Below are 21,121 nucleotides of genomic sequence, written 5' to 3' on the forward strand. Positions count from 1 at the left end.
GCTGAAACATGGGGAGTAGAGAGTGGAGGAAGACATGCAGAAAATGGTTTTGGCCGGGATTCGAACCGGTGACCTCTGTGACGAGGACTATAGCCTCTGTATGTGGGGCGCTTAGACCGCTAGGCCACCAGTGCCCCTTTACAGGGAATAGAGAGTGGGGGAAGACATGCAGCAAAAGCTGGAGGATGAGAGTCGAGCCTGCGACCACTGCGACAAGGACCATAGCCTCTGTACATGGGGCGAATGTTAAGACCGCTAGGCCACCCGTGCACCTTTATATACCATTCTGACCGACTTTAGTTGGGGGTTGTTTGGGGGGGCATTTTGGCCTTTATTGGATAGGAAAGGAAATGCAGGGAGTAGAGAGGGAGTAGAGAGTGGGGGAAGACATGCAGCAAAAACTGGAGGACTGGTGTCGAGCCTGCGACCACTGCAACAAGGACCATAGCCTCTGTACATGGGGCGCATGCTAAGACCACTAGGCGGCCCGTGCAACTTTACATACCATTCTGACTGACTTTTGTTGGGGGGAATTTTGCCTTAATTGGATAGGAAAGGAAATGTGGGGAGTAGAGAGTGGGGGAAGACATACAGGACATGGTTGCGGCCGGTAGTTGAACCAGCGACCTCCGCGACGAGGACTATAGCCGCTGTATGTAGGGATGGCTAAGCTGCTAGGCTACCAGTGCCCCCTTACAGACCATTCTGACTGACTTTTGTTTGGGGGGATGTTTGGGGCGGGGGCATTTTGGCCTGTATTGGATAGGAAAGGAAATGCAGGGAGTAGAGAGGGAGTAGAGAGTGGGGGAAGACATGCAGCAAAAGCTGGAGGACGGGAGTCGAGCCTGCGACCACTGCAACAAGGACCATAGCCTCTGTACATGGGGCGCATGCTAAGACTGCTAGGCCACCCGTGCACCTTTATATACCATTCTGACCGACTTTAGTTGGGGGTTGTTTGGGGGGGCATTTTGGCCTTTATTGGATAGGAAAGGAAATGCAGGGAGTAGAGAGGGAGTAGAGAGTGGGGGAAGACATGCAGCAAAAGCTGGAGGACGGGAGTCGAGCCCGCGACCACTGCAACAAGGACCATAGCCTCTGTACATGGGGCGCATGCTAAGACCACTAGGCGGCCCGTGCAACTTTACATACCATTCTGACTGGCTTTTGTTGGGGGAGTGTTTGGGGGGGAATTTTGCCTTAATTGGATAGGAAAGGAAATGTGGGGAGTAGAGAGTGGGGGAAGACATACAGGACATGGTTGCGGCCGGTAGTTGAACCAGCGACCTACGCGACGAGGACTATAGCCACTGTATGTAGGGGTGGCTAAGCTGCTAGGCCACCAGTGCCCCCTTACAGACCAATCTGACTGACTTTTGTTTGGGGGGGTGTTTTGGGCGGGGGCATTTTGGCCTGTATTGGATAGGAAAAGAGATAGGCAGGAAATGCAGGGAGTAGAGAGTGGGGGAAGACATGCAGCAAAAGCTGGAGGATTGGAGTCGAGCCTGCGACCACTGCGACAAGGACTATAGCCTCTGTACATGGGGTGCATGCTTAGCCCCCTGACTAATTTTTAAAACCCAGAAGGCTCAGTTGTGTTCTCATTGGTGCAGCTGAATCCAGAAACTCTTCCTGCATGAGTAACGACATTAAGACGTCTTGACAATCCTTAATTGACTGCTGCTTTGAATTCCAAGTGCTTCATTACCTCATCTGGACCCGATAACAAACAAAGCAGGCGACTGTCAGGTTTCTTTTAATCAAGCGAGCGACAGCCTCTCCTCTATCTGAGAAACCTCATCAAAGTGCGTCTATTCTTGGGATGTCTTCCCATAATATACGACTTTGATGGGGTCTGATGATGTGCTGCCATGCTGGATCACAGGCGTCCATGTTTAGCTTTCAGGGGACATGTCTTTTAATCGTCAGATTTTCTTGAAAGTTGTTACATCACCTCAATGAAGAGAGACAAGGAGGCAGTAAAATATTAAATATAAAAGGACTACATGGAAAAGGAGGACTGGGGATCAGGTGACTCGTGGATGCACAAAATGACACATCTGAATCAAATTCATGTTTTTTTGGTTACTGTTACAAGCAAGCTAGGTCAAACATATCAACTTAACCGTAACACATAACAACAACTTAATTACATTTAAAACTGATACCTATTTTTCTAAAATAACCAAACAATTAATTTAAGCTCCAACAACAATGAGCACAGAATCAGGATACTTTTTTAAAAAGCAGTCTAATTCTTCACGAGTCCAGGATTTAGCCATGCCCCAAGGTCATAAAATACATCAGACTACAAAAATGTGTTAATGTAAAAAGACTAGTGTGGACTGTACCTCTTTCTTGTTTTTGTATTTAACATTTCATTTTTTTTTTTCTTAACCACCTTCTGACTGTATTTATTTTGTAATAGTATTTTTTTTCTTACAACATATATTTTTTTTACTTTTATATCTATACGTCTATTTTTTAGTTTATGTGCTTACATTTGTATTTTTTTTATTTTTGGGCATTTTTGCCTTTATTGACAGGACAGCTGAAGAGAGAGAGGAAATGTGGGGAGTGGAGGGTGGGGGAAGACATGCAGGAAATGGACCACTGTCCGGGAGTTGAACCGGCGACCTCTGCGGCGAGGACTGTGGCCTCTAAACGTGGGGCGCTTAGACCACTCGGCCACCATATATGCTTAAATTTGAAAAAGAAAAAAAAAAGTTGTGTTTTTAATGTTAAATGTTAAAAAAAATGTTTAAAAAAGTTACAGATCACTGTTAGGTCATTACAGAATTACAAGACAGAACAAACTACTTAAAGCTAGGGTTGGTAGTCGGGGAAACTAGCATGAATTTGAATGTAGAATTTCCTCAGACTCCATCTTTTGCTTGTCAGAGCCCCCATGGTGAGAGCTTCTTAGACTCTGATCTGGACTATCGTCCTGAGCAAAGCATCCTCATCGGGTCAGAGGGGACAGGCCTGAGGTTGAGCGAGAGGGGCAGTAAATGGAGGCAGAGGATGAGGAGGGCATGCCGGGGAGGCGGGCAGAACGGCAGGACAGGATTTGATTGGTTTCATAATTTGGCTCCTGATGGCAGGGATTGGTTGGTGTTTTCCCAGGTTTACTCCGGCTGTAGATTGCAGCTTTTTTTCCCGCTCTTTTTTAAGAACACACTATGTATTGATTACCATTGGAACATAAAGATATATATATATTTTTTTTTAAGTTATATCTTTTTTGCCTTTATTGGATAGGACAGCTGAAGATAGACAGGAAATGTGGGGGAGTAGAGAGTGGGGGAAGACATGCAGGAAATGGTCGACCGGCCGGGAATCGAACCGGTGACCCCTGGGATGAGAACTGTAGCCTCTGTATGTGGGGCACTTAGACCGCTAGGCCACCAGCAGCCCCATAAAGATCATTTTAACCAGTATAACAAAAAGTGGATCTAAATCTGACTACCATGATAAAATGTTAAAAGTGCTAAAGGTGGGTTGCACGCCCATGTACTGGGTGGCCTGGGTTCGAATCCAGCCTGTGGCCCCTTTTCAGCATGTAACTCCCCCACTCTTTCCCAGTTAGTTTCCTACACTATCCACTGTCCTCTCCCTCTATCAATGAAGGTGTAAAAGCCCCAAAAAATATTTAGTGCTAAAGGTTACATTTACAATCAACCATTAAAAATGATAAATTTGGACTTAAGTCTTAAAATCTGGAGTGAAAGGAAGGAAAGGAGTCCAACAATCTCATTGGTGGGTCGGATTGGTGTAACGGTTCTGCATCATGTCTTCCACGTGACTCGTCACATTGCCAGCATCACTGAGACAGACAATGTGGCCGTACACGTGGGTCATATTCACACCAGGTTACATATTGCATGCAGTGATATTGAAGATTCCAAGTTGCAGAAATAGGAGTAAACAGCCTGCAACTGACTCCCCTCCCCTGGAACCTGTGAACCCTTTAACCCTTTGTTTCAGCCTGCAAACGCAAAGGTTTTCCAGGCTCGGCCGTGCAAATGAAAGAAGAAGAAGAAAAACAAGGGAAGGGGAAATCCACCCTTTTAATAATGATTCCACTCCAGGCTGGAGCGAAGTGTATTACAGTTCCGTTTTACATAAGAGTTTTAAGCAGATGCCTTCGAACGCCCCATCCCCCACCTCACCCCCCTACTTGTCAGAGCGGCAGAGGCTGTCCAATCCCAGCGCACAAACACACACACACACACACACACACAGATGCTTTTTCTAACATTGTCAGAAACTTAGTGGAATTACCCGTGCCGGTATTTCTGCTTTATTTTAATTAGAACTCATTGATTCTTTAATTTTGAAAACCCCAGAATGCACCGGGGCGTGTGTGCAATCCCACTGCACTCGCTCCGTGTGTGTTTTACTACCACTGCGAGGACATTTCGTAATCGCAAGATAAATGTGAACGAGCACACACACCCACCATAACACAGATACACTCAGAGACAGCCGACCGACCAATCCCTCGCTGATCTGTGATGTCATCTTCTTATGCAAAAGCTGATGGGTGGTTGGACGGGGGGGATTAACCCGAGGTCTCAGGTCTCTATCTCGCTGTGTGTGTGTGTGTGTGTGTGTTTGTGTGTGCGTGTGTGCTCATGGGCTCATGCAGGGATAAGTGTTGTTTGACAGCGCTGTCCCGGCCTGTAGACAGCTGGTTGTGTGAGGGATAGGCTACTCTCCTCCACTACCCCTCGCTCATTGATTCTGAGCTCCTGATAATGTTTCCCACAGTTACTCTGCTTCACAGGCCGGTCTCTCTCCAGACCAGCAGCGCTTATCTGGTCTAATCTAGAGTTATTTACATCACTTTATCCAGCGGTACACTTGTGACTCTACTCGTGATAGAAAAGTGTAGAGTGAGTATTGAATGCATGCAAAAGTAAAATCAGGATTCAATTGTTGCACCATGGTGTTGAAGCTCCTACAGTGCAAGTGTGGAGGATTCCTCTGCACTGCTTATCCTATATGGTGTCACATTGGGCGAGAGCTGGGATACACCCTGGACAAGTCGCCTTGCACAGGCAATTCAGAGTCACCAATTAACCTGGTGAGCATGTCTTAAGACTGTGGGAGGAAGCCAGAGTGCCCGGTGAGATCTCACGCATGCACACAGGTAGAGCATGCAAACTCCACATGAGGCGTTTTTCAACCAGAGGTAGATATTCTCCCCCATAAAAAGCCCCTGCTAGGGGGGTAGTACTTTGTAAAGGTCCCGGGACTTTCTGGGGGCAGGGCCTGTATTGCTGAACGTGTCTGATTGGTAGATTAACCGCAGTGTTTTTATTCCGCCCGCTGTCCACAATAACATCACACAAATCTGTGATTCTCTTGATTTAGCAGCTTGTAACAGTAGTCTTCTCTCCCGGTGTTCCGGTTTTAAAAGTGACCCTGTAAACTGGAGACCTTCAGCTGTACGTGTCAGTGTTTGTGGAGTTTCCACAGCTGTTGAAACACAGAGGGAGTTCCTGGGAATGCAAACTAGTTTAGTTTTTATTAAGATTTCAAAATATCCTCATCAGATATTTAATGATCGTCTAAAGACGTTTATGAGGGATGCATCCGGCTGAAAGTCTCCAGTTAACAGGGTCGCTGTTTAAACCAAAACACCGGTCGATCTCTGCCACTGAATGCGTCACTGGTGGCTCATTCATTGACATACTTAGAACTAAAATTTCATGGAACTTCCTGAGAAAAAGTTCTTTGTACTTTCTGGAAACAAAGGTTCCTGGTACTTCTTGGAACTTCTGGTGGAAGAGCACCTGGTCTGATTTGGATAATCTTCAAAGGACTTCAGGCTGCAGTGGAAGCAAACATGAGCCACAGGAACCATTTAGTTCCTTGAAGAAAGGTTCTTGGAACTAAGAGTTTCTGGTACTAAATGTTCCTGGTCCTTCCTGAGACAAAACATTCTTAGTACTTTCTGCAACTAAAAGTTTTGGTTCCTGGAACCATGTGTTCCCGGTACTTCCTGGGACTTCTGGACAATAAGCACTTGGCCTTATTTGCATAACATTCAAAGAATGTCAAGCTGCAGTGGAAACATACACAACACTGACACAGGGGAACCATTTAGGCCCTTGAAGAAAAGTTCTTTGAACTAAAACTTTCTTGAACTAAAAGTTCCTGGTACCTCCTGGAATGTCTGGTCAAAAAGCACCTGACCTGATTTGCATAACATTTTAAGAATTTCAAGCCGCAGAGGAAACATAGACCACACCGAGATACGGAACCATTTAGTCCCTTGAAGAGTTTCTTGGAACTAAAACTTGCTCTAAAAGATCCTGGTACTTCCTGGAACTTCTGGTGGAAGAGCACCTGGTCTGATTTGGATGATATTCAAAGGACTTCAGGTCGGAGCTGAAACATAGACCACACAGAGTTCCTAGAAGAAAAGCTCTTGGAACTAAACTTTCTAGCACTAAAAGTTCCTGGAACTTCTGGTGGAAGAGCACCTGGTCTGATTTGTGTAATATTCAAAGTACTTCTTGTCGCAGCGGAAACGTAAACCACACAGAGTTCCTTGAAGAAAAGTTCTTGGAACTAATCTTTCTGGTACTAAAAGTTCCTGGTACCTCCTGGAACGTCTGGTCAAAAAGCACCTGACCTGATTTGCATAACATTTAAAGAATTTCAAGCCGCAGAGGAAACCTAGACCACACCGAGATACGGAACCATTTAGTCCCTTGAAGAGTTTCTTGGAACTAAAACTTGCTCTAAAAGATCCTGGTACTTCCTGGAACTTCTGGTGGAAGAGCACCTGGTCTGATTTGTATAATATTCAAAGGACTTCAGGTCGCAGCGGAAAACTAGACCACACAGAGTTTCTTGAAGAAAAGTTCTTGGAACTAAACTTTCTGGTAATAAAAGTTCCTGGTACTTCCTGGATCTTCTGGTGGAATAGCACCTGGTCTGATTTGTATAATATTCAAAGGACTTCAGGTCGCAGCGGAAACATAGACCACACAGAGTTCGTTGAAGAAAAGTTCTTTGAACTAAAACTTTCTTGAAATAAAAGTTCCTGGTACCTCCTGGAACGTCTGGTCAAAAAGCACCTGACCTGATTTGCATAACATTTTAAGAATTTCAAGCCGCAGAGGAAACATAGACCACAACGAGATATGGAGCCATTTAGTCCCTTGAAGAGTTTCTTGGAACTAAAACTTGCTCTAAAAGATCCTGGTACTTCCTGGAACTTCTGGTGGAAGAGCACCTGGTCTGATTTGTATGATATTCAAAGGACTTCAGGTCGGAGCTGAAACATAGACCACAGAGTTCCTAGAAGAAAAGCTCTTGGAACTAAACTGTCTAGTACTAAAAGTTCCTGGAACTTCTGGTGGAAGAGCACCTGGTCTGATTTGTGTAATATTCAAAGTACTTCTTGTCGCAGCGGAAACGTAAACCACACAGAGTTCCTTGAAGAAAAGTTATTGGAACTAAACTTTCTGGTACTAAAAGTTCCTGGTACTTCCTGGATCTTCTGGTGGAAGAGCACCTGGTCTGAATTGCATCACATTTTAAGAATTTCAAGCCGCAGTGGAAAGATAGACCACACCGAGATACGGAACCGTTTAGTCCCTTGAAGAGTTTCTTAGAACTAAAACTTGCTCTAAAAGTTCCTGGTACTGCCTGGAACTTCTGGTGGAAGAGCACCTGGTCTGATTTGTATAATATTCAAAGGACTTCAGGTCGCAGCGGAAAACTAGACCACACAGAGTTCCTTGAAGAAAAGTTCTTTGAACTAAAACATTCTTGATTTAAAAGTTCCTGGTACCTCCTGGAACTTTTTGTGAAAAAGCACCTGACCTGAATTGCATAACATTTCAAGAATTTCAAGCCGCAGTGGAAAGATAGACCACACCGAGATACGGAACCATTTAGTCCCTTGATGAGTTTCTTGGAACTAAAACTTGCTTTAAAAGTTCCTGGTACTTCCTGGAACTTCTGGTGGAAGAGCACCTGGTCTGAATTGTATGATATTCAAAGGACTTCAGGTTGGAGCTGAAACAGACCACACAGAGTTCCTTGAAGAAAAGTTCTGGGAACTAAACTTTCTGGTACTAAAAGTTCCAACTAAAAGTGTAGATCCTATTTGAAACACTAGCTAATATTTTTTTCAATATTTTTACTATAATAGGTAAAATGTACAATTTTTAGATAACTTGGGAAAAAAAAACATTCTGGAAGACATCTCACGACCCCCCAGGGGGACCGACCCACACTTTAGGAACCCCTGCTTTAAGTCGTACACTCTTTAAACACACCAACCTCTGCTTGTGTGAACATCCTCTATCCCGGCAGTCTGCCCAATGAGGTGGTACTGGTTGAGTCTGGAGCCGTCCTCTGCCACAACCACAGATTTAGCAGCTCCCTGAGTCCACGTGTAGACTACCTCTGACACAGGATAGGCATCTGATGGAGAGAGGGAGAGAGATGACTTAAAATCAGCGGGTAAAATAAGAGCTTTGTATTTTTGTTTTCAGAGAAAGCTCAGAGTTTGCTTGTGTAACGTGTAGACACCCATGTGCTTATCTGACCGAGTGCTCGTGCAGAATCTGGCTGGCACGTCTTGGTTACAGAGCAGGCTTAGGGCCAGAGACATAATTTGCTTGCATGCGTTTTATATGCGTGTGCAGGCGGATATCTGAGTGTACTTTTGTTTAAAACCACACTTCTGGGTCAGAGGTGAGCTCCCCTGTCAGTGAAAACCAGACCGAGTCAGATTAACCACGATGTGTTGCGTTACAGAGTCTCTGAAGCCCCTGCTGCTGTGTCATTTACTCAAACAGGACATCTTATATAAACACAGAAAACGGACAACCAGGACCCAAACACACTTTTCTGATGATGTCATCTTAATGAAAGAGAAGATAACACTGGTGAAGATTTAAGATTTTAGGCAGGGGTTCCCCAAAGTGGGGTTCTTCTGGCGCCCCCAAAAACTGGTCTAGGTCTCTAAGGGTTAAAGGAAGTTTGTCCTTGCCTCTGTAACTTGCTAAATGCTGCAAAGTGCTCTGCTCATGGTGGATTAAGATGAGATCAGACTGAGTCCTGTCTGTAAGATGGGACTGGATCTGATCCTGTCTTGACCCAAAAATGGGTCTTTGTTAATAACAAAACAGAGTACGGTCTAGACCTTGGGATAACACTTGTCATGATTTGGCGCTATATAAATCAAGATTAATTGATTAAAATAGAGTACTTTAGACATAATTGTAAAAAAAATGTAAATGTAAATTGTGGTAAAATGTTAAATTAAACCATGCAAAGAAATACAAATAACAAAAATGATCTGTTTTCCACTTTTCTTGACTAAGCCAGATAAACAACGGCGTCAGTGGCAGCAGCTACCTGAAACCAAAAGTTCCAGGTACTGTCTGGAACTAAAAAATCCAGGTACTATAAGTTCCTTATGCTACCTGAAACCAAAATTTCCTGGTAATTTCTGGAAATAAAAGTTCAAAGTACTCGCAGGAGCTTAAAGTTTTGGTTCCTGGAACTAAAAGTTCCTGGTATTTTCCTGTACTAAAGAGTCCTGATACATCCTGGTCGAAGAGCACCTGGTCTGACGCAGCACAAACAAACACTGAGCCCCAGGAACCATATAGTTAACTGAAGAAAAGTTCTTAGAACTAAAATCTTTCTGTTACTGTAACCAAAAGTTCCTGGTACTAAAAGTTCTTCATACTTCCTGGAACTTCTGGTGGAAAGTTTTGTCAGTTTTTGGATTTGTCTATTTAAGGAGGTGGTCGCTATATTTGGGGTTGTGGGCTGAAAAGTTTGGGACCCCTTGCTCTAGTGATGGAGAGAAGTTTGGGACCCCTTGCTCTCAGGATGGAGAGAAGTTTGGGACCCCTTGCTCTAGGGATGGAGAGAAGTTTGGAACCCCTCGCTCCCGGGATGGAGAGAAGTTTGGGACCCCTTGCTCTCGGGATGGAGAGAAGTTTGGGACCCCTTGCTCTCGGAGATGGAGAGAAGTTTGGGACCCCTTGCTCTTGGGATGGAGAGAAGTTTGGGACCCCTTGCTCTCGGGATGGAGAGAAGTTTGGGACCCCTTGCTCTCGGAGATGGAGAGAAGTTTGGGACCCCTTGCTCTCGGGATGGAGAGAAGTTTGGGACCCCTTGCTCTCGGGATGGAGAGAAGTTTGAGACCCCTCGCTCTCGGGATGGAGAGAAGTTTGGGACCCCTTGCTCTCGGGATGGAGAGAAGTTTGGGACCCCTTTCTCTAGTGATGGAGAGAAGTTTGGGACCCCTTGCTCTCGGGATGGAGAGAAGTTTGGGACCCCTTGCTCTAGTGATGGAGAGAAGTTTGGGACCCCTTGCTCTCTGGATGGAGAGAAGTTTGGGACCCCTTGCTCTCGGGATGGAGAGAAGTTTGGGACCCCTTGCTCTCGGAGATGGAGAGAAGTTTGGGACCCCTTGCTCTGGGGATGGAGAGAAGTTTGGGACCCCTTGCTCTCGGGATGGAGAGAAGTTTGGGACCCCTTGCTCTCGGAGATGGAGAGAAGTTTGGGACCCCTTGCTCTCGGGATGGAGAGAAGTTTGTGACCCCTTGCTCTCGGGATGGAGAGAAGTTTGGGACCCCTTACTCCCGGGATGGAGAGAAGTTTGGGACCCCTTGCTCTCGGAATGGAGAGAAGTTTGGGACCCCTTGCTCTCGGGATGGAGAGAAGTTTGGGACCCCTTGCTCTCGGGATGGAGAGAAGTTTGGGACCCCTTGCTCTCGGGATGGAGAGAAGTTTGGGACCCCTTGCTCTCGGGATGGAGAGAAATTTGGAACCCCTTGCTCTCGGGATGGAGAGAAGTTTGTGACCCCTTGCTCTCGGGATGGAGAGAAGTTTGGGACCCCTTACTCCCAGGATGGAGAGAAGTTTGGGACCCCTTACTCCCGGGATGGAGAGAAGTTTGAGACCCCTTGCTCTTGGGATGGAGAGAAGTTTGTGACCCCTTGCTCTCGGGATGGAGAGAAGTTTGGGACCCCTTGCTCTAGTGATGGAGAGAAGTTTGTGACCCCTTGCTCTCGGGATGGAGAGAAGTTTGTGACCCCTTGCTCTTGGGATGGAGAGAAGTTTGAGACCCCTTGCTCTCGGGATGGAGAGAAGTTTTGGACCCCTTGCTCTAGTGATGGAGAGAAGTTTGGGACCCCTTGCTCTCGGGATGGAGAGAAGTTTGGGACCCCTTGCTCTCGGGATGGAGAGAAGTTTGGGACCCCTTACTCCCGGGATGGAGAGAAGTTTGGGACCCCTTGCTGTCGGGATGGAGAGAAGTTTGGGACCCCTTGCTCTTGGGATGAAGAAAAGATTGGGACCCCTTGCTCTAGTGATGGAGAGTAGTTTGGGACCCATTGCTCTGGGGATGGAGAGAAGTTTGGGACCCCTTGCTCTCGGGATGGAGAGAAGTTTGGGACCCCTTGCTCTCGGGATGGAGGGAAGTTTGGGACCCCTTGCTCTCGGGATGGAGAGAAGTTTGGGACCCCTTACTCCCGGGATGGAGAGAAGTTTGAGACCCCTTGCTCTCGGGATGGAGAGAAGTTTGGGACCCCTTGCTCTCGGGATGGAGAGAAGTTTGGGACCCCTTGCTCTCGGGATGGAGAGAAGTTTGGGACCCCTTACTCCCGGGATGGAGAGAAGTTTGAGACCCCTTGCTCTCGGGATGGAGAGAAGTTTGGGACCCCTTGCTCTCGGGATGGAGAGAAGTTTGGGACCCCTTGCTCTAGTGATAGAGAGAAGTTTGGGACCTCTTACTCCCGGGATGGAGAGAAGTTTGGGACCCCTTGCTCCCGGGATGGAGAGAAGTTAAGCTAAAAATGTCTGGAAGTGCAAATCTGAAACTGTTGCACTTTCATAATCAATAGCTCAAACAAAGGGTAGAGAAAATGTCATTAACAATCAGTGTTTACGGCTTGTTCTGCTGACTGTCACAAACACTTATTAAACCTTGTCCTTGTGTAACAGGGTTGGCATTGTTTATTTATGGTCAGCAGATAAGATCTTTACTTGAGTGTTTCTATTCTCGGTGTTCACTTGGCAGCTCAGAACTGGCGTTCAGTGCTTGTAGTGTTTAAATTTGGGCGCTGCCAGGCCAAGGGCCGTGCCCTTAATTGTAGGGTAGTTAGATTAGAATACAGGATTATTGGTGAATTTCATCACATGGAGGAAGAGCTAAAGAGTTTGGCAAGCGAGACGATGGGAGGGTGCCAACTATACAACAGTTCACACTTAATGCTTTGCTGCTCACATCTTGTTTGGGAGGCAAGCTAGCAGTCAAGCTCATCACCTACTACACAGTGCAGCTTTGCCCAGTCTAACCGGTGCTGGTCTGAAATGTTAAATGAAATGATATAACATTTTTATGAGCGTTTCAGCTAATTAGTCATGAAGGTGAAATATCACTAAGAAATAAGATGATTGAAATCAAAGGAGTAAGCTATAGCTTTAAAGCCTCTGTTAAATGGAATATTTAAAATTCACATAGAATATCAGAATATACTGTGTAATCAAGCTTCTACAAAAATCTGAGTGAAAATAAACATACATAACTCTGAAAAAAATGTTCAACAACAGCTTCTTTTACAGAGCATTTCTCAGGACTGTGTGGGCGTGGCCTAACTCTTTGATTGACAGGTCAAGAGAGAGTTCACAGCCTGCATGTTTGAGCCGTCTGACTCTGAATCTAAAGACATCAAAACTCCAGAATCTGAAAAATATTCATTTACAATGGTCTATGAGTGCTGAGCCACAAAATACTTCAGAATCAGGACTTCTATCATTTATTAGTTTTATCACTCCGTAGTCTCCGGGGCATCAGGACCATGGAACGCCAGGAGCAGCGGAGGCTGAAGTGTAGTATGTGCACGCAGAGGAGCTTGGCTCCGGGTGTCAGATGGAGTGGTCCTTTGTCTTGATGCAATGTAAATTATGGGATGCTTTGAGGAGGAACACTTTATGAACAGGTGTGATAGACATAATGACATGTTTACGGACTACTGACCCATTAGGCGTTTACTGACCAGAAGGACTTTACCGCTGAACTACGAGCGTTTCAACAGGTGGACCCAGGGTCTAAATTTAGTTCAGGGGTAGGTAATCTCCCCCTGAAAAGGCCCCAGCTAGGGGGGTAGTACTTTTCAAAGGTCCCGGGACTTTCGGGGGGCAGGGCCTGCAATGCTGAATGTGTCTGATTGGTAGATATGCCTGCCTGTCCGTCTACTTCTATGGTGTCATCTGTGATGAATGGCATTCCTCTTCATTTTACTGCCCTCTACTGGTCTGGTGGTGTATTGCATTTACTTTTTTTTTTCTCCATATGTCACTGGCCTGATTTGCACAATCTACCCGGGGCTTCAGCCCGCAGTCGAAACGCAGACAACAATGGGGGAACAGGAACCTTTTAGTTCAGAGGAAAGTAGTTCTGGGGGCTAAAACACCCCGGAACTCTTGGTCCAAATGCACCTATGCAAAAAACAAAACATGCATTGGGAGTCTAAATATATTCATTTGAACATGATGAAGTCTAGTAGGCCAGACTACTGTGCACTGAGAGAACATGCAGTGTTAACCAAGCGGCAACCTCTGGTCTAAAAATATGAGTCCAATGCAGAAGTGTTAAAAACTGCAGTTCATCAAGAATCCTCATTTCTAAAACAACTTGATGGCTTCACAGGGGTGATGGTGGTGAGTCTTTTCATGCTGTTCATGAAAGTGCTCAGGTATATTTAGAAAAAATATTCACACGTTCCCTTTTTCCCAGAATCGCAAAGTCTCCAAGAAGTAGAGCAATTATGAAATGATTCACCGCCTCGTACAGTATGTTGAGCAGGATTGCTGTGGGTTGAAGGCAAGAAGGGCTGAGGGATGACTCATGAGACCATATTTTGTTTTTTGTCACATCCCAATTTGCATCATCTGCAAATTTATGCAATTAGAGGAACAAGCCGTTTCAAAACATCCACAGATGGGTGTTTTGAAACAGACTAGTCTTTTTTTTTTTTTTTTTTGGACAGGTGTCAACGGTCATTATGCTGAATGTGGGCAGCATTTTGTCTCCTGTCTGTACAACTAAGCTTCAACATGTGACTTTTTCAAGTTAATATCTTATGTGATGCCTTTGATATCATGGATTTTAACATTCTATTGCTTTGATCACATTCTATTGCTTTGATCACATTCTATTTGCTTTCATCTCGTTCTATTGCTTTGATCTCGTTCTATTGCTTTTATTACATTATATTTGCTTTGATCTCGTTCTATTACTTTGGTCTTGTTCTATAGCTTCAATCACATTCCATTGCTTTGATCTTGTTCTATTGCTTTGGTCTTGTTCTATTTGCTTTGATCTTGTTTTATTTGCTTTGATCTTGTTCTATTGCTTTGGTCTTCTTCTATTTGCTTTGATCTCGTTCTATTTCTTTGATTACATCCTATTTGCTTTGATCTTGTTCTATTGCTTTGGTCCTGTTCTATTTGCTTTGATCACATTTATTGCTTTGTCTGTTAACTTGTCTTCTATTGCTTTGATCTTGTTTTATTTGCTTTGATCTTGTTCTATTGCTTTGGTCTTGTTCTATTTGCTTTGATCTTGTTCTATTGCTTTGATCTTGTTCTATTGCTTTGATCACATTCCATTGCTTTGATCTGTCTATGCTTCATCATTCCATTGCTTTGATCTGTTCTATTGCTTGATCCTGTTCTATTTTGATCATTTATGCTTTGATTCTTCTATTGTTTGATCTCCATTGCTTTGATCTATTCTATTCTTTGGTCTTTCTATTGCTTTGATTCATCTTTTGCTTTGTCTCTATTCTTGATCTCATTCTATCACTTTGACCTCATTCTATCACTTTGATCTCTTTCTATTACTTTGATCACATTCTATTTACTTTGATCTCATTCTTTTGCTTTGATCTCATTCTATTACTTTGATCACATTCTATTACTTTGATCTCATTCTTTTGCTTTGATCTCATTCTATTACTTTGATCACATTCTATTACTTTGATCTCATTCTATTACTTTGATCCCATTCTATCACTTTGATCTCATTCTATTACTTTGATCTCATTCTATTGCTTTGATCTCATTCTATTACTTTGATCTCATTCTTTTGCTTTGATCTCATTCTATTGTTTTGATCTCATTCTATCACTTTGATCTCATTCTATTGTTTTGATCTCATTCTATTGCTTTGATCTCATTCTATTACTTTGATCATTCTATTACTTTGATCTCATTCTATTGCTTTGATCTCACTCTATTGCTTTGATCATTCTATTGCTTTGATCTCATTCTATTGTTTTGATCTCACTCTATTGCTTTGATCATTCTATTGCTTTGATCTCATTCTATTGTTTTGATCTCACTCTATTGCTTTGATCATTCTATTGCTTTGATCTCATTTCATTGCTTAAATCACTAGTAGTTAAGAAGATCTCCAGAGTCTCCTTCAACCCAGCATGATGCTCTTTTAGAACGTTCCCCTGCAGCCTCCTTGGTTCCCTCACCTCCTTCTCTCTGGTTCCCTCACCTCCTTCTCTCTGGTTCCCTTACCTCCTTCTCTCTGGTTCCCTTACCTCCTTCTCTCTGGTTCCCTCACCTCCTTCTCTCTGGTTCCCTCACCTCCTTCTCTCTGGTTCCCTTACCTCCTTCTCTCTGGTTCCCTCACCTCCTTCTCTCTGGTTCCCTCACCTCCTTCTCTCTGGTTCCCTTACCTCCTTCTCTCTGGTTCCCTTACCTCCTTCTCTCTGGTTCCCTTACCTCCTTCTCTCTGGTTCCCTCACCTCCTTCTCTCTGGTTCCCTCACCTCCTTCTCTATGGTTCCCTCACCTCCTTCTCTCTGGTTCCCTCACCTCCTTCTCTCTGGTTCCCTCACCTCCTTCTCTCTGGTTCCCTTACCTCCTTCTCTCTGGTTCCCTTACCTCCTTCTCTCTGGTTCCCTTACCTCCTTCTCTCTGGTTCCCTTACCTCCTTCTCTCTGGTTCCCTTACCTCCTTCTCTCTGGTTCCCTCACCTCCTTCTCTATGGTTCCCTCACCTCCTTCTCTCTGGTTCCCTCACCTCCTTCTCTCTGTTCCCTTACCTCCTTCTCTCTGGTTCCCTTACTTCCTTCTCTCTGGTTCCCTTACCTCCTTCTCTCTGGTTCCCTTACCTCCTTCTCTCTGGTTCCCTTACCTCCTTCTCTCTGGTTCCCTCACCTCCTTCTCTCTGGTTCCCTTACCCTCCTTCTCTCTGGTTCCCTTACCTCCTTCTCTCTGGTTCCCTTACCTCCTTCTCTCTGGTTCCCTTACCTCCTTCTCTCTGGTTCCCTTACCTCCTTCTCTCTGGTTCCCTACCTCCTTCTCTCTGGTTCCCTTACCTCCTTCTCTCTGGTTCCCTTACCTCCTTCTCTCTGGTTCCCTTACCTCCTTCTCTCTGGTTCCCTTACCTCCTTCTCTCTGGTTCCCTTACCTCCTTCTCTCTGGTCTTGATGTCGTTGATGAATTTGTACGTCTTCTCGAAGATCTCCGGCTTGTATTCTCCGGAGAGATCGTCAAACCGCGGATCTCTCAGCGTCTGAGAACAAAACACACGGACAGAGGATGGGAACAAAACACACGGACAGAGGATGAGAACAAAACACACGGACAGAGGATGAGAACAAAACACACGGACAGAGGATGAGAACAAAACACACGACAGAGGATGAGGACAAAACACACGGACAGAGGATGAGAACAAAACACACGGACAGAGGATGAGAACAAAACACACGGACAGAGGATGAGGACAAAACACACTGACAGAGGATGAGAACAAAACACACGGACAGAGGATGAGAACAAAACACACGACAGAGGATGAGAACAAACACACGGACAGAGGATGAGAACAAAACACCGGACAGAGGATGAGAACAAAAACATACGGACAGAGAATGGGATTAAAACACACGGACAGAGGATGAGAACAAAACACACGGACAGAGGATGAGAACAAAACACACGGACAGAGGATGAGAACAAAACACACGGACAGAGGATGAGAACAAAACACACGGACAGAGGATGGGAACAAAACACATTGACAGAGGATGAGAACAAATACCACGGACAGAGGATGAGAACAAAACACACGGACAGAGGATGAGAACAAAACACACGGACAGAGGATGAGAACAAAACACACGGACAGAGGATGGGAACAAAACACACGGACAGAGGATGAGAACAAAACACACGGACAGAGGATGGGAACAAAACACACGGACAGAGGATGAGAACAAAACACACGGACAGAGGATGGGAACAAAGGAGCACAGATTGAGGATGAGAACAAAACACACGGACAGAGGATGAGAACAAAACACACGGACAGAGGATGAGAACAAAACACACGGACAGAGGATGGGAACAAAACACACGGACAGAGGATGAGAACACAAACACACGGACAGAGGATTGGGAACAAAACACACGGACAGAGGATGAGAACAAAACACACGGACAGAGGATGAGAACAAAACACACGGACAGAGGATGGGAACAAAACACACGGACAGAGGATGGGAACAAAACACACGGACAGAGGATGGGAACAAAGGAGCACAGATTGAGGATGAGAACAAAACACACGGACAGAGGATGGGAACAAAACACACGGACAGAGGATGAGAACAAAACACAGGGACAGAGGATGGGAACAAAACACACGGACAGAGGATGAGATCAAAACACACGGACAGAGGATGAGAACAAAACACAGGGACAGAGGATGGGAACAAAACACACGGACAGAGGATGAGATCAAAACACACGGACAGAGGATGAGAACAAAGGAGCACAGACTGAGGATGAGAACAAAACACACGGACAGAGGATGAGAACAAAGGAGCAGAGACTGAGGATGAGAACAAAACACACGGACAGAGGATGAGAACAAAACACACGGACAGAGGATGAGAACAAAACACACGGACAGAGGATGAGAACAAAACACACGGACAGAGGATGAGAACAAAACACACGGACAGAGGATGAGAACAAAACACACGGACAGAGGATGAGAACAAAACACACGGACAGAGAATGGGATTAAAACACACGGACAGAGGATGAGAACAAAACACACGGACAGAGGATGAGAACAAAACACACGGACAGAGGATGAGAACAAAACACACGGACAGAGGATGAGAACAAAACACACGGACAGAGGATGGGAACAAATACCACGGACAGAGGATGAGAACAAAACACCGGACAGAGGATGAGAACAAACACACGGACAGAGGATGAACACAAACACCGACAGAGGATGGGAACAAAACACACGAGGGATGAGAACAAAACACACGGACAGAGGATGGGAACAAACACAACACGGACTAGGATGAGAACAAACACACGGACAGAGGATGGGAACAAAGAGCACAGATTGAGGATGAGAACAAAACACACGGACAGGTGAGAACAAACACACGACAGAGATGAGAACAAAACACACGGACAGATGGGAACAAAACACACGGACAGAGATAGAACAACACACGGACAGAGGATGGGAACAAAACACACGGACAGAGGATGAGAACAAAACACACGGACAGAGGATGAGAACAAAACACGGACAGAGGATGGGAAAAAACACACGGACGAGGATGGGAACAAAACACACGGACAGAGGATGGGAACAAATAGCACAGATTAGGATGAGAACAAACACACGGACAGAGGATGGGAACAAAACACACGGACAGAGGATGAGAACAAAACACAGGGACAGAGGATGTGAACAAAACACACGGACAGAGGATGAGATCAAAACACACGGACAGAGGATGAGAACAAAACACAGGGACAGAGGATGGGAACAAAACACACGGACAGAGGATGAGATCAAAACACACGGACAGAGGATGAGAACAAAGGAGCACAGACTGAGGATGAGAACAAAACACACGGACAGAGGATGAGAACAAAGGAGCAGAGACTGAGGATGAGAACAAAACACGGACAGAGGAGAGAACAAAACACACGGACAGAGGATGAGAACAAAACACACGGACAGAGGATGAGAACAAAACACACGGACAAAGGATGAGAACAAAGGAGCACAGACTGAGGACAGTGAACGCTCTGCTGCTCACTCACCGCCTTCTTCACCGGGACCGCACCTGAAGGAGGAACGGAGCCCGTCTCTCGATTTCGCTGAGACCTCCACGGCCTGGACACACACACACACACACACACACACACACACACACACACACACACACACACACACAGAGGTTAGAACTGGTCCCTGGTGAGAGGCCCTGCAGCTGTTGGTCCCTGGTCCCGGCTCAGACTGTCACCTGTTCTTGTTGAGTCGTTTCTTCTTGCTCCTCTCGCCCGCTTCTGCGTTGCCGTAGGCGACCTCGTTGTAAACTTTGGTCCCTACTTTGTTCTGCAGCTTCATGATGTCCTCGAAGGACGATGTTGGAGAGTTCTGGAGGAGTGAGAGAACAAAAGCAGAACCTGAGTTTGTGTTTCCACTCAGGTTTAAAAACAGTGGACTCACCCTTTACCGGTCTGTTTTAAGGTCTGCTGGTCTCAAACTCACCGGTCTTTATGTCCTCTCTGGTCTGGATCTCACCGCTGCCACCGGCAACTTCTGGCTCTTCCTCCTCCTCCTCCTCCTCCTCAGAAGCTTCACTGTCTCCATCCTCTTCCTCACCACCATCTTCCTCCTCCTCTCCAGCATCAGATCCTTCCTCCTCCTCCTCTTCCTCCTCCTCCTCTCCAACATCAGATCCCTCTTCCTCCTCATCATTCACTTCCTCTTCCTGGTCCCAGGTCTCTTCTCCTCCTCCTCCTTGTACTCTCTCGCTGAGCAGGGCGAAGTTCCTCTCCACGTCAGAGTCCTCTTCGTCACTGCTGCTCGCCGCCATCTTCGTCTCCTTCGAGGTTACGACCTCTCGTTGCGGCCTCTTCTTCCCCATCATGATGGTCACCGAGGTCAAAGTCCTGCAGAGACACGAAGGAGGTTAGCACCTTACCCTCAGCTTCTTTGCACCCTAACCTCCTTCCTTGAGTCCTCAGAGGGGGCGGGGCCTATTCCATTAATCGGTTAAAGTTAGCTTCAACGATCGATTAGTGTTTTTACTTGAAACGGTTTGAGGATTTACTTAGAACTGTTCCATAAAACTTACAATGCAACAATTCTCCCAGCAGAGTTTCATATTTCTATTTATTTTATTATTTAACTTCTATTCTTTTAAAACTTTAAAAACTCCCTCTGCTACTCACCACTGCACTACTATCCTCTTATTTTAGCCTGTCCATATTAGTCATGCCTACTTGTTGTTCTTTTGATGTTATTGTTATTATATTTATATGTTTATTTGTAGTCTGAACCAAACCCCATTCAGAATAACACACATTCTGTTAAATCTTAGCTAGTGAGATTTTAAAGGATTTTTTTTTTTTCTGGAAACTTCTTAAAAAGCATGTTTAACACTTAAACTTTGATTCGGGATATTTACCACATCTGAGGTTAGTTAAACTACATTAACATCATGTTTACATGCTGTCTCACTGTTGTTTACCCCAGTGAGATGGGTCAACATGTGTTATAAAGGACACATTATTTAAATATACTGTGAGTTTTTTTAATTTATTATTGCCGATTTATCACTAACTTCATAGGAAGAGTAAATCACACATTTAATGGTCAGAATTAATAATATCTTCATTTAAGGTTAATAATTTTATGTAAACCTGTCTGGAGTTTGGTGGATTCAGAAAGCGTCACTGTAAACCGGAAATAAGAGCTAGCTTACATCCCAGCGTCATGAGGCTAAAACTCTTAAACACTCTGTCTTATTTTACCTGATTTAATATTTTTACCTGATTATAAAGATGTTATTAAAGCTCTGTTTCTTAAAGCTCCATTATCCACGTGTGGACGCTTCCGCTGAGAGGATCTGACTAAATGAAGAACTTTCAGCTTCAAAATAAAAGCTTTACTGTTAATTTCCCTGTTTTTCATAAAGGATTTATTTATAAATGTGCCTTTACTTAAAGCCTTTGTATGACATAACTTCCTGGTGATTTACTACTTTAATTTTT

General features: G+C 44.9%; 1 protein-coding gene across 1 annotated transcript in view; it reads left to right on the top strand.

Annotated features, from left to right (window-relative positions):
- The window catches only part of LOC117808442 (gamma-aminobutyric acid receptor subunit gamma-3-like), a 138,474-nt gene that overhangs the window by 72,012 nt on the left and 45,341 nt on the right, over positions 1-21,121 (top strand). The window lies entirely within an intron of this gene.

Source organism: Notolabrus celidotus, chromosome 24 (assembly GCF_009762535.1).
Source record: "Notolabrus celidotus isolate fNotCel1 chromosome 24, fNotCel1.pri, whole genome shotgun sequence".
NCBI classification, from domain to species: domain Eukaryota; kingdom Metazoa; phylum Chordata; class Actinopteri; order Labriformes; family Labridae; genus Notolabrus; species Notolabrus celidotus.